This window comes from Callionymus lyra, chromosome 7 (genome assembly GCF_982586985.1).
Source record: "Callionymus lyra chromosome 7, fCalLyr1.hap1.1, whole genome shotgun sequence".
Classification (NCBI taxonomy): Eukaryota; Metazoa; Chordata; class Actinopteri; order Syngnathiformes; family Callionymidae; genus Callionymus; species Callionymus lyra.
Genome location: NC_141824.1, coordinates 28548957 through 28562065, shown reverse-complemented (window position 1 = coordinate 28562065; position 13109 = coordinate 28548957). Strand labels below are relative to the sequence as shown.

The window sequence follows — 13109 nt, the reverse complement described above, 5'->3', positions numbered from 1 at the left end:
ACAATGTATAAGTATTCAGTATCATAGTGTTTTATATATTGCTGGTTCAAATAGTTGTATATATTGTGCTCCTGAGTTGATTTTTCTGAGCAATTTGAATGTATTATTTATTGATTATAGTCTTTATTTTTCAGTATCAGCTGGTTCAAATTGTTTTATATATTGTGCTCCTGAGTTAATGTTGCTGGTCAATTTCATTTAATTATTATTTATATTTATATATTATATTTATATTTGCACTAAATTTATGCTCTTTAAGTTGTTTCTACTGTGTTAATAAAGTAATTATTTGTTAAATTGATCCATATTTCTTTATTTAGTCTTCCTTAATGTTAATAAGAATATAATGTTATGCAGAGGTGCAATTTTATTGACAAATGATATTATTTCCGGTGGCAGCGTATATTTGTATATTTCGGGGGGGGGCGCGAAATTTTTTACTTCTTCTTAGGGGGGCCTAACAGCAAATAATTGAGAAGCACTGAACTAAGCCAAGGACGGGTGAATAATGTGGCAAAGAAATAGGAAAAATAAAGATGTTTGTATGGCGCTCTGTTTGTAAGAGCCTATTTTTAGCAGGAGCACAAACGCTAAATTGTTGTCTTGAGGATGAAAGAGGCTTTCACTGGTTTGAAGTGACTGGACTTTTCAGCACTGAAGGTCTCAGCAGAATCAAATAACAGATGTAGTCTGCCAGCTTAAGTTTCTCAAAGTGAAGGTGAGGATGTTTAGACGTCAAGATTGTGCTTTAGAGGGACATGAACATTCACACTCTCAGGAGTTAATGTGCTGTAAAGTTACTTGTAAAGTAAGTAAAAACTTTCATACCCGCAGTTTAACGTGTTAACTTCTTCTGAGCCATTTTTCTCTCGGGCTGGAGGGAGAGAATGGAGCAGAGTCCAGATTGTCAGCTTCCTGTGTCTTCACATAGTCGCAACGCATGAGCTGAGAAGGAAAAAACCAAGACTAATTAGCATCGATCTGGTTCAACCCTCTATTGACGGTCAGTCGCGGCTGAAAATATTGACACTTCAAATTACCAAAACTCCTTGAAGGTTTATCCTAACTAGAACAGTCAAACACCATCTGATAGAATAGTTCCAGCACTTGAATTGTTACATTATACAGTGCTGGAGAGCATCTAAACAACGACCAGAATCACATGGTTGTGCCTCAGAGTCGCCCATTTTTAAATACAATTTTTGATTCAAACTACAGTTTGAGATTCAAGTCTGCTTAAAGGGCAACTAATCTGTGTTGATGTGTTGGTCAAGCATTGACCACTCACAGCATAATATATATATTTTTGCATAATCAAAGCGGGATGTGATTACAGCTCGGCTGGAGGAGTGAAGCCATTATCACGTAACCTCTCGTTCGCAGAGATTTCAGACCGGTGAGAACTAGTATTATATCTATATCTATCTAGTATTATAAGTAATAACGCCAAAACATCTTCATGATGAGAGAGTTACTGCATCTTGGAGAGGAAGACTCAAACGCTTAATTAACCTGGACAGATCAACTGAAAGAAAAAAAGATCAGTGTAAACTAATAATAATATCAAGTAATCAGATGCTGAAAATAAGGCTGTTAGTGAAAATTCTAAAGCACTCTGTCAATGTAATTTTTTCAGGAATTTCTCCTTATCACCTGTTTTACATGATAAGAATACAAAGATAGATAATTGCAAAGCTTCACTTCACTCACTTTTAGTATGCTTTCATACTTCTTAAAAAAAAATTAAATTATAATTTAAAAAAAAGTCACTAAAACATTTCTCTGGTTAAAGTCATCACGGCAGAATTCCAATTGCGTTGGTTCGGTTTAGTCGAGCCCTTTTGCAGAACTTAAACCCACTCAAGGTTTTTTGATCTGACTTTTGCAGCTGCCAGTCCTGCCATTCACTTTTGTCAATAATAGCATCCAAAAGTGCAGGATTTCATATTTGCCATGGAATTGCTGTGACGGTGTCTAACATGCTCAATATAATTGTGATGACACCTGCTGGCCAGTTGCTCAACGGTGGTGTATGAGGTGAATCCTTAAAGCCTTGATGGCCGTTAACTCCACCAAATGTCTCTTGTGACCTTTTCTTTGTTTGGCTCCGTGCGTCGTGCACAGTCTCACTTCCTGCCAATGATACATCATCAAGGCCGAACTATAAAAGAGGTCTGATATCACTGGAGGCTTTTCATGAGTCAGCATGAGTCACCATTGCATCCTGACTTCCTGAGAGTTTGTGCATATTTTCAAAAGACTGCTTATGTGATATTATTCACTCCATTCATCATTAATAAAGATGGACTGATGGTGAGGACTTGTCAATATATTCACATGTGAATTGCATTATGGCACAGTATGAAAGACCATGAAGGATATGAATTAATATTATACAAAATGTTTTTCTGAAGTTTATTCAAGGATGACACCAGACTCTATCTTGTTTGCAATCATGATAACTAACAAAATGTAGAGCTGCCTTCATTGAGGATGATGTTTGCTGAAGATATAGTGATTTGAAGTAGGAAGTCGAGAAAAAGCCTTCCCTTTTCTCAAGATCAGTAGGAGCAAAGAGTGAATGGGGGAAGGAGAAGACTGACAAACCAGGTATTTGGAGACAATCATCCGGAGTATCAAAAATAGTGAGACAAGGAAGAACAGATAGAGAAAACATGTATAGTGAGTAGCTGCAAGAGTGAAAGAGAAGTTGTATAGGACAGGAGTGAGAGCTGCCATAACGTATGTTAAGAGACAGCTGACACAAAGACTAAAGTCAGAGTTAGTAGAGTTACAGTGGTTTTCTTTGGGAGTGACTGGAAAAGATGAGGTAAATCAGAGTAATTCGGATGAATAGAGGATAGACGGTTTGAACACAGATATGATGACAAAAAAGGATAAAGATGGTAACACCAGGGAAAGGTAGAGGTCAACCAATAAATGTAATGGATGTGGTAAGGAAGAGAAAGAAGGTAGGAAAGATAATCCAGACGAGTTGGATGGGAAAACTAACTTTGTGTTGCATTTCTGATGTCGTTTTATCTACCCGTAGGCAACAGTGGCTAGCTTGGATAGCTTCTCATATAATGCAATGTATTATGTATGTTTCTCAGTGCTGTGAGACTGCAACAACCACTTCATAACTGTTCTTCACTCAGGTGGTGATCCATTTATGTAACTGACATCATCCTTACTGTCATAAAGACTACGGCATCAGGATGCTGCATTCATTTTCCAAAGAGCATTCAAAAAGTGAGCTCGTACATACATTTCCTCTGATCAAATAATGCACATTAAAGTTTAAAAGAATATATCAAATTAATGATTTCATTAAGACAAGTAAATGAGGGACAAGTACTGAAGTACTAACTTCACTTTTGTCATTTTCCATATCGGGGATTTACTGTATTAAGATAAAAGTGGACGAGGTTATTTGTGAACAAAATATGCAAACAATGCCAGAGGCAGTTCAAACTCAACTTCCCTTTTTATCTATAAGGATACGAATGCAAATGTCTCGACAGGGACCTTCCTGAAGTTTGTTTACAGCTCTGTCTGTAGGATTTCTGACCTACAACTGACCCATTAATTCTCTTGACTCAAAAATCAAACAGAATTGTAAATTTTTGTTCTCTGTTTTAACCGAACGGTTGCTCCAGATCAAAAACCTCCCAGAGAAAAAGAGAAGAGAGAAACTTTGCCACAAACAAGCGTAAATATAAAGTTGTTTAATTTTTTACGGAACAATTCTCATCAAGGCTTCAATATAATCAAGATGGACATTACAGACGAGTAGTATGAAGGTATATGTTTTCGGAGGAAGTTCGTCCACTGGGATCATGTTGCTTATTAAAATGGATGTGTGGACTTTTTGCCTATAACTATAAAAAGGAACAGATTACTCTTAAATTCCAAACCTTAGTCAACATGAGGGTGAGTAGAAAATGAGTGAAGTTTGAAATTTGGGTGAACTAAACCTTTAACTGGTTGCCTTTGTTCAGCTGACATTTGGTGGACCACAAACAAAATATCACATTTTAGTATCTGAGCACACGCTCTGAAGCTTGTAATCCATGTGTTTGTGTCTTCTCATTTAGACTATTGTAACAGTTTATTTTCGTGTCAACAAGGAGCTGTCTCGCCTGGAGTTTTTACAAAACTCCGCAGCGAGAATTCTGACCTGCTATAATAGAAGAACTCACATTTCCCCATTTCTTAAAACTCTTCACTGGCTGCAAGTTTCTTTCAGTATCAATTTTAAAATTCTGGTTATTACTTTCAGAGCTATTCATGGGCAGGCTCCCTCTACATCAGAAACTACTGATGGCTCCATGCACACGCTTCCGGACCAGAGGAGAGAAATCTACTCACTCCTTCAAGAAACATCTTAAGACATTCTTATTTGTACAGGCTTTTCCCTGTTTTTCTGGGACTCCTGTGTTTGTCTTATGTGTCTTGGCCTTTTAAAGTATATATTTGAACTGTGTATTGTTTTTGATTGTTTAAGCGATTTGTGACCCTGGTCTTGAAAGGTGCTTTACAAATAACCTTTACTTACTTACTTACTTTTCATAAAGCCATGGCTTAATGCGACTGCTTGAAAAGAAAAAGGTCCCACTTCAAGGTAGTCATTATAAGCGATACAGATATACCTTCTCCCCAGAAGATGGCTTACTGGGATGATAGTTCAGTCAAGAACCAAGCTATCCACCGAATGAGCAGAATCTAAATCACATTGAAATACATCATTATCGGAAATGTGAAAGAACTGCAAACAAGATGCACTTATGTTGAAAAGCTTTTCAAGACAACTGGATCCTTAGTAGACAAAGTGCAAGGAATGTGACAAGAAAGCATCTTGCTTCTAATGTCTAATGTTCATTGATTCATTTAAAATACTACTCGATAGAAAAACATTTTCCAAAAGAACATTCTGAAGTAATTTTATGTTCCCATAGCTAATGATAGTTTTAGGAAACACCATAAATCCTGGTGTAGATTTGACAAATGTTGAAAACATAACCTGAGATTTTACTTTTTGAGTTTGCGTTGGATGAGGTAATGGGTGGGATGGTAGGTGTAGAGAACATGCTGCCTTGATACATGTTTTATATGTTACCTACAAAAATATTTCTATTTTCTGATAGACCCTTAACCTTTCTCTCAGTGTAAATGAGAAGTTGATATATCCCTTTTAACCAAAGTCAAATCAAATTCTAAAATATTTTCCAGGAGTGCAAGGTGTTTTTTTCTGCAAACAGTCATGTCACTGCTACTTGGTTTCCTTCAGGCTTTTTTTTTTTTGGATTTCCCTAAGTTTACATTTTTTGTGTGTCTTTCTTGCTTTTTCCTTGTTTTTTTTTGCTTTTGGGTCTTGTCACTGCACTTGGTATTACACTACTGTTCCAGTTAACCTGCCCCAATCCTGCTCCTGCTCATCTCCGACACACTTGTTACCTCTGTCTCCCTGCTTATTGCTGCTGTGAAACCATCCTTCTGTCCCGTAACTCTCTTTTAGTCTGTAATCATTCGCTTAACGTTGTTTGTCATGAGTTATCTTCTTTGTGTGTGTTAATGACTAACCTAATGTTGTAAGCCTAAAATACTGTCTCCTGTTCGACACTTGACAGCTTTGAGTCGCTAAGTTTAGTATAAAGAAGGTCTTATTGCTGTTTTTCATTTTGTGTCGGGTTTGTGGATTATTATTTCAGAACAGCAGGCTACCAGTTACTTAATGTTTGATCAACACATAAATTAACCTACCTTATTAAAACACAACACATTTACTGATAAACAAACTCCTTCTGTTTTTTATGTAACTTTGCAACTTTTTCCCAAACAAACTCCATCATGATTGGAAAAAAGGGATGCAACAAAAACATAAAACATCTGAACCACTTAATCAACAATAAAAATAAAATACCATTTTACAAACACCCACTGAAATTCAAGCTAATTAAAACATTTATTCAAATGTAATTTGCCTGAAAGGAAATAGATGGTCACTCTTTTTACAATATTATTATTTTCAGTTTGACAGCTCTAATTAAAGTTGTCACTCATGCAGAAGTGTTAATAAATGTGTAAGCATGTATGTATTTTTTGCAAGATTTTGCCTGCATTTTTTTCTATCATTAGAATACATTTTACAATGTGAGAATCTCATTTTGTTCCTTATCAAAAAGATGACAAGTAACTAAACTGAATTACTACACGATGGCCATTAAATCCCAAAAGACTGTCCATTGAGTCTCAATCCTTGAATAGACAAAATGTTCACTCTAACACAAATATATTATATAGTCATTGCGACAAGGTGGTTCATTCATAGTGTTAGAGCAGCAGGTGTCGACAGACCTTTTTTTATCACTGTGGCTGTGACTCACTACACATTCTCCGCTAATTCAGTAATTACGTAAAATTGTGGCTTAATATAATAGGATTGTGTGTACTTTTAGAAATGATCACCCCCATATTTGCCAAGTCCAAGTGCACTCATCAGTGAAAAAACTGAGCTATGAATTTAACTTCCTCCCACTCACTGTTAGCAACGGTGTTTCCAAGCTGACCGATCGACCAGATCGACATTTCACTCTCCACGCTGGTCACGCTCGCCCGCCGTCGCCTGTCTTGTGTCGCTTCCTCAGGGTTGATCTCAGAGAAGTTAAAAGCCCCATGAGTTTGCTCACCATCGAGAAACACACTTGGATGGCCCTGGATGCTCTCGGCTGTGGAGAAAAAGAGAAATAGCGGAGGAAAGTGAGGTGATTGTACAGGCGTCAATTGTTGAATCAGGGCTGTTATTTTGCCTAATAAAAGACTCATGCTGAGCATCGTGTTATCAGAAAAATGTATAGTGCTCAGTATCAAAACAAAGATTTATTCTCAGGGCAGTGTTCAATCCAACTGACTTTTAGGGACTAAAAAACGATTCAGGACGAAGGAATGATTTTAACAACCACCTGACTTTTTTTCTCCTTTTATTTCATTCTAAACTTCCTTCTTTGACCCTGGTCTCGAAAAGCGCTATATAAATAAATATTACTTACTTACTTACTTACTTTGTGTTCACTCCTTCTGCACTTTAATGCTTTATATGATCAGCAACTCGGAAAACGCTTAAAACCTGAAGTTACCCTTTTCCACTCGAAACATGTAGGTGAGTTATTAAGTTATTACGTGATCATCAGCATTCATCAAAACAGAAACAGCAAACGAAAACAGCAAAACTTTAATGGTTAAAGATTTTGCAAGCAAGTTCAATGGCACTGTCATCTGAAACTCTACCTCCAAGGGTCTTGTTGTATAAACAAAGCGGCCATGATAACAGCTGACTGGAGGAGGAGTGAGGCCCATTATTACATCATAATGGACTCTCTTAATGCACTCTCTATAACCTCTCGTTTCGCTACTTTATATAGTAATAACTTCTAAAAACCTTACTGTATCTTAGTGAGGAAGACTTCAACATTTGAAACATGTATATTTGAAGCTCAAGATCAATGACGACGGCTTCTCCCCTCTATGAACGTATTTATTAAAACTCAGGTCTTATTGCATTGTTGCCATCATATCAGCTGATTATCAAGTTACAGTGAAGAAACAATATGTGTGTTTTCTCTACAGTTGCGCTCCCTAATTGAACATATCATTTGACAGCATGCAGGCTTGATCAAAGGAAAAGAAATGCAGACAGCTAATTACATTTTGCTGTTGCTGCAACTTCGAATTTCTGCCTCAGTGTTCACACTGAAAGGTGTTCAGCGTTCTGATTTGCAATTGGCTGAGCATGATTCAATTATCAGATCATCAGAGGTTCGGCAAAGAACTTACCATGATGTGGATATAAGGCAACATTTTGAAATGTATTGTTCAGATTTTAGTTTACATGGACCACAGTGGAAGCTGGTGAAAAATGTTCTTGTTGGGGCTCTTTGTGTCAGTACATTTATCTGCCTATACCATGAAAGAAACAGTATAACAAATTATTTAATCTTAAAACATATAAATATAATGTAAAATAAACACTTTGACAGTAAATGATGAATAATCATTAGTGTAAGTGTTTCTTTGCTCCTGGTTCAGATAGAAGATGTAAACACATCTTATTATACTAGGAAATACATCATACAGGATAGAACAAATTATAAATGATGAACAGAACACTATTAACATAACTGTTAACCTGTCCTTTGCACCAGGACAACAAAAACACTTTCTAGTCACTCATCACAAACACACACAAAGAAACCATCAACAAAATCATGACCCACAACTATCAGCGGCACCAGAGACGACACTTATTGGCACAAAGATAGACAGGATATGACGACTGTCGAGAAAACATAAACTAAAATTGCACTCTATGTTGCAGTCCTATAACTCTTGTATCTTCGTTTTTTTAATGACATAGAACATTCAAACACCTTCTCTATGACAGAGAACAGAGGCTTTGTTTTTATAACACTACAAATACGTTTCTACCTAAAACCATCAGAATCCATCACACGCTTCAAGACCAGAGGAGAGAAATCCATCCAGGCTGTTGCTCCTAAGCTTTGGAACGATCTTCCTCTCCCTCTGTGTTTGATGGATCTACTGACTCCTTCAGAAACAGCTTAAGACATTCTTATTGGGCAGGCTTTTGTTATTTTATCTTGGGGCTGGTGTTTGTCACTTTGTTGTTTTCACCTTTTAAAGTTTATTAATTTGTATGTTTTTTTTTACTGTGTATTGTTTAGTTGTTTAACCGATTTTTGACCCTGGTCCGTGAAAGGCACTACTTACTGACCTAAAGGTTTCGATTCATAATCTCTGTTTGATTATCATGTATTTATTAGTTACAATCATGTTTTAAAAAATCCAATCTTTTTGCCTTTTCAAATGAAGGAAATAAAAAGTTTTAACATGATTTTCCAAATAAGGATTAAGTCATTTGTTTTCATACTTTTTGTTTTACAGATCTGTTCCAAAGATGTGGATCAAAAGATAGTCTAGTATAGAGAATAATTGTTATGGTATTCAACATTGAGTTATGAAGAATAATCAAAAACATTTCAGTGGTTTGTCTCTCATAGCGTGTCCTCCTCTAGTTGTTAACATGACCAGGGAGAGCAGGTGATATCTGTCTTCTAAAAACATGCTTCAAATAAATCAGCGGCCTGTTAACAACTGAGTCATAACAGCAGAGCTCCCCACAGGCATCACTACAGGAGGCAGACTACAATCTCACACGCCTGTCTCCTGAAGGACGTTTAGCCTGAGAAAATTAAGAATAATTCCTGTTTTTTCTTTGAGAGACTTTATGGGGCTTAAATAAGCCTGAATGTTTGACACTCTCTGGTACTTCTGGTAGCATTCAGGTACTTTAGACTAGGATTACAGCACAATCCTGAAAGGTGACACATCCAAATGCCAAACCTAACTTTTTTTTTTGTTTTGAACTAGAAATACAATACAACATATTACATTGTTTCTAGACATACACACGTGTTGGTTACCTATAAGCAGAGAGCAACAATCTCCTAGTGGGTAGCGCTGATATCGCGGCACGGCGAACGGAGGCAGCTTGTGGAAGAGAGGTTGCAGCAGCGGTTCTAGTCTGGAGGCCGAAGGTCATACACTTTACAATATTCTTTTATTTTAGACACTCTGACTCAGAAACATCTTCGCTTTTTTAAACTTCCAGGGTTTGTTTTACGCTTCCATGAGTGAGTATACACAGCTGGTATGCAGTCTGCACACATGTGGTGAGTAAGGGGTGTAGAAAAGGGGGACAAATCATTGTTGCAGTGCCCAGGGTACTCAGAGGTTACTAGCACGATAAAAACCCTGTCAGAACACTGTTGTTGTCTCAGCTCAGTAGTTTGAAGTCCTGCATCTTATTGTTGCTTGGATGAGTTGTGGTCTGCAGTAACAGGTCTCGGAGGGTTGTAAAGATGTTGCAGTTTGCAGTGGGAAAGGTGAATCCAGGGGATTTTTCCTTCCACCTTTACAGCCGTAGGGGTGGTGAGGAGAACCCGGAATGGACCTTCCTAGCGATCACTGTTCCACGCCTTTCGCTTGATGACCTTGATGAAGACCAGGTCACCGATGTCTGTTGCTATCAATTACTTCGTTGACAAAATGTGATCCGTTGTCACTTCTGATGATCTCCAGAATTCCAAACTGAGGAATAAATACAAAATAAATACTAGACAATATTCAACACCTTTCTGTTTAGATAACTGAATTAAATCTAGGGGAATGGTCTGAAATGGATAAATTGGATCAGGGAATGAGCCATGTTTTAGTCTCAATTGACCTTGGGAGTTATTTCTGCTTACAAAAATTCTTCAAGAAGGAATAAAACCTGTGCGTGTTATAAATCCCATTAACTGGTCTACCATGTCTCCTGTTGAGACAAGGGTCAATCCATGACTCAATACCGCAGCCCATTTAATTTTGGTAACCAGGTTTTTTCTTCGGGGCCTATGTATAACTTAGTTTGGCTCCTTTCTTTCTTGGTTCACTGTTCTACCTTGTTTGGTTAAGGTAAAAATGGTTGGACTTGCAGTGTACTCTTGTGGTAATCTTGTCCCAGTTAGTTTTTCTCCTTTGTAAGTAAAAGCAAACCATGCTTGACTTTCTTTTTCTAAAGGAATGGACCAAAAAGCATTGCTTACATCTACAATAATGTCCTTTTTGGAGTTTATCAAGTTGAGCAACGTATGTGATTTGATATATTTGGCGCCCTCTGCTGTACTGCTGCATTTACTGCTTGCAAATCTTGTACCAGACTTTTGCAGTAATCAAATCACTATCTTGTCTTGTCAGTATTTCACTGATTGGGCTGATTTTTACAATTACATTTGCTGACATTACTCTTATGTTTTTTTCTCCTGTTGTAAAGTTATTGATGTCACTGATTAGGTAAGGTAAGGTAAAGCTTTATTGATCCCTCAGGAGGTCTCCTTCAGGAAATTGTTTACTGTTTGTTCCGCTCCGGTATCTACTAAAATTGGCATAGGATGACCATTAATTAGTAGTACAATTTCTGATTTAAGTTTGTAATCTGTTTCATTTGACAGTAAATAAATAGCTGCTTCGTTTGAGTTATTTTTTTCAATTTCTGGAACGTAGTAATTTTTTTTTCTGTCTCTTCTGAACTTTTCTTTGTCTTTTCTCTATTTACTTTCTCTAGTAATGCTTTTTCCTCATCGTCATCATCATCTCCGTCCTGGCTTTCCTCCTTTTGGATTTTGGTAACATTCACAAGCTATGTGACCTTTTCTGTGACAGATGTAGTATGCACCGCTTGCTCTGTCGTGTTTTTTCTGCTTCACTTGTTTAACTGGCTCTTGTAGACCACTCAAAATTTGCTTTTAGCTGTTGGTTAAAGGCACCGTTTACGTCATTATTTTCAGTCTTTAAAGACTTTCTCGAGAAACGAAACTCTAACCGGGCACATTCCTTCCAGCTCATGTGAGCCACAGAAAGCATGACTACATGTTTATTGTGATAAGACTATAAAAGCAACATCAATTCTTTAACAAGAGTTCAATGTGTGCTTTTGTAGTTTATTATGGCTTAGTGTGAAGAAGGCAGTAGATTTAGAAATACAAACAACACATTGAAACAAATTATTATTAGCTGATCACAGACCAGACGTAATAATTAAAGATAGATCAATTTATACACAGAACACTATGAATTCCAAAGAATCCAAAAGCATTTGCTTGTCAAAAGAAACACATCATCATAGTAAGCAGGTGGTCCTAATGCTATAGCTGATCAGAATTGGAAGAAACTCTAGTTCTTATTTGTCAAATATACATCTATCAAGACACACAGCATGAATGAAATTGTGGTCCTCTCAGACCCACGATGCAAAACATGAAGTAAGCTCTAGCCGCTTGGTTGCAGGTGGTTATGATTTGGAACCACTCGGAGAAGATTGCTTCATAACTTGACATAAACACACCACATTTATACCCTGAGTGGGAAAATTATTGTCATGTTGCGTTGAAACAAACAACACTGCGTTGTGTGACACGGCTAGAGGCATCAAACAATCAGATCCAGGAAATTGATTTCCGCCTCCCACTCCCAGAGAGCCTGCAACATCTTTACTCTAGAATTCAGCCTGAATCGATTCCGAAAATCTGTTTGTTGTAGCAATTATGCTATTCTCCTGACTGTGGTCTACATGTCAGTGAGATGTTTGTATCCATGATTGAGAATCAGTAACAACAGAACCCAGACCTTTAAAAAAACGTGGAATCTGAAAATGTATTAGGACACAGAAAGAGACCAATGTGTCTATAAATAAGTGGCAGGTACCATGTATACAGTAGACAGTGATAGTTAAGGTTGTCAAAAGTCTAAGCGACTTGTGTCTATATTGTTTTGTAACTGAATCAATTGCATGTGAAAATGTCCTGAACAGACTCAATAAGATTTAATGGACAGTCCTGACACAGCAGTGCTTGATGAATTTGAGTTAGTTTTGTAATAAAGCTAAATGTGTGTCCTTTTTTATTAATGAGTCGTGTAGCTTGAGGCCTAACTAGGGAAACTTGTAGACAATGCAGAGAATGCATGACTGAGACGGTCATATCGTAGTAGCGAGCCGGTCCTAAGAATGTTGGCTTCAGTTTTTCCACTGTTAAACTAAGATCTCCACTACTTTGTGGGACTCTCCAGGTTCTCCATTTGCTCATATACAATTCCAAAATGTGAGCCACAGGGAGGGGAGTGGAGACTAAAATGTGTGCTATTGAGTGAAAAGCGGAAAGGCATGAGTCAAACGGGAGGGCTAATGTGTGAGAAAAAGGGACCTTTGATGAGCGGTCTTTGTGACAGAGATGGACCAGTGGTACAGAGAGGAAACAAAGGCTCAGAGGTCAGTTCCCTCACACATCAGTATTACAAATGAAAGGTGTGCGGCGCATCCTAATGAAGACAACGAAGAGAGACAGTGGATTGATGTGAGCTTGTCATGTCTCAGCAGCGATGCTGCTACATAGCAACATGAACCCCTTTAGCCAAATAAATTCCCCTGCAGGGGGACTCTTCCAGACACACTGGCTGGCTCAGACACAAACAAGCTATTTATAGACCTGCAGAGG

At 37.6% G+C, this 13109-nt stretch overlaps 1 pseudogene; it reads right to left on the bottom strand.

Annotated features, from left to right (window-relative positions):
* The window catches only part of LOC148076032 (membrane-associated phosphatidylinositol transfer protein 3-like), a 33475-nt pseudogene that overhangs the window by 16790 nt on the left and 3576 nt on the right, over positions 1-13109 (bottom strand).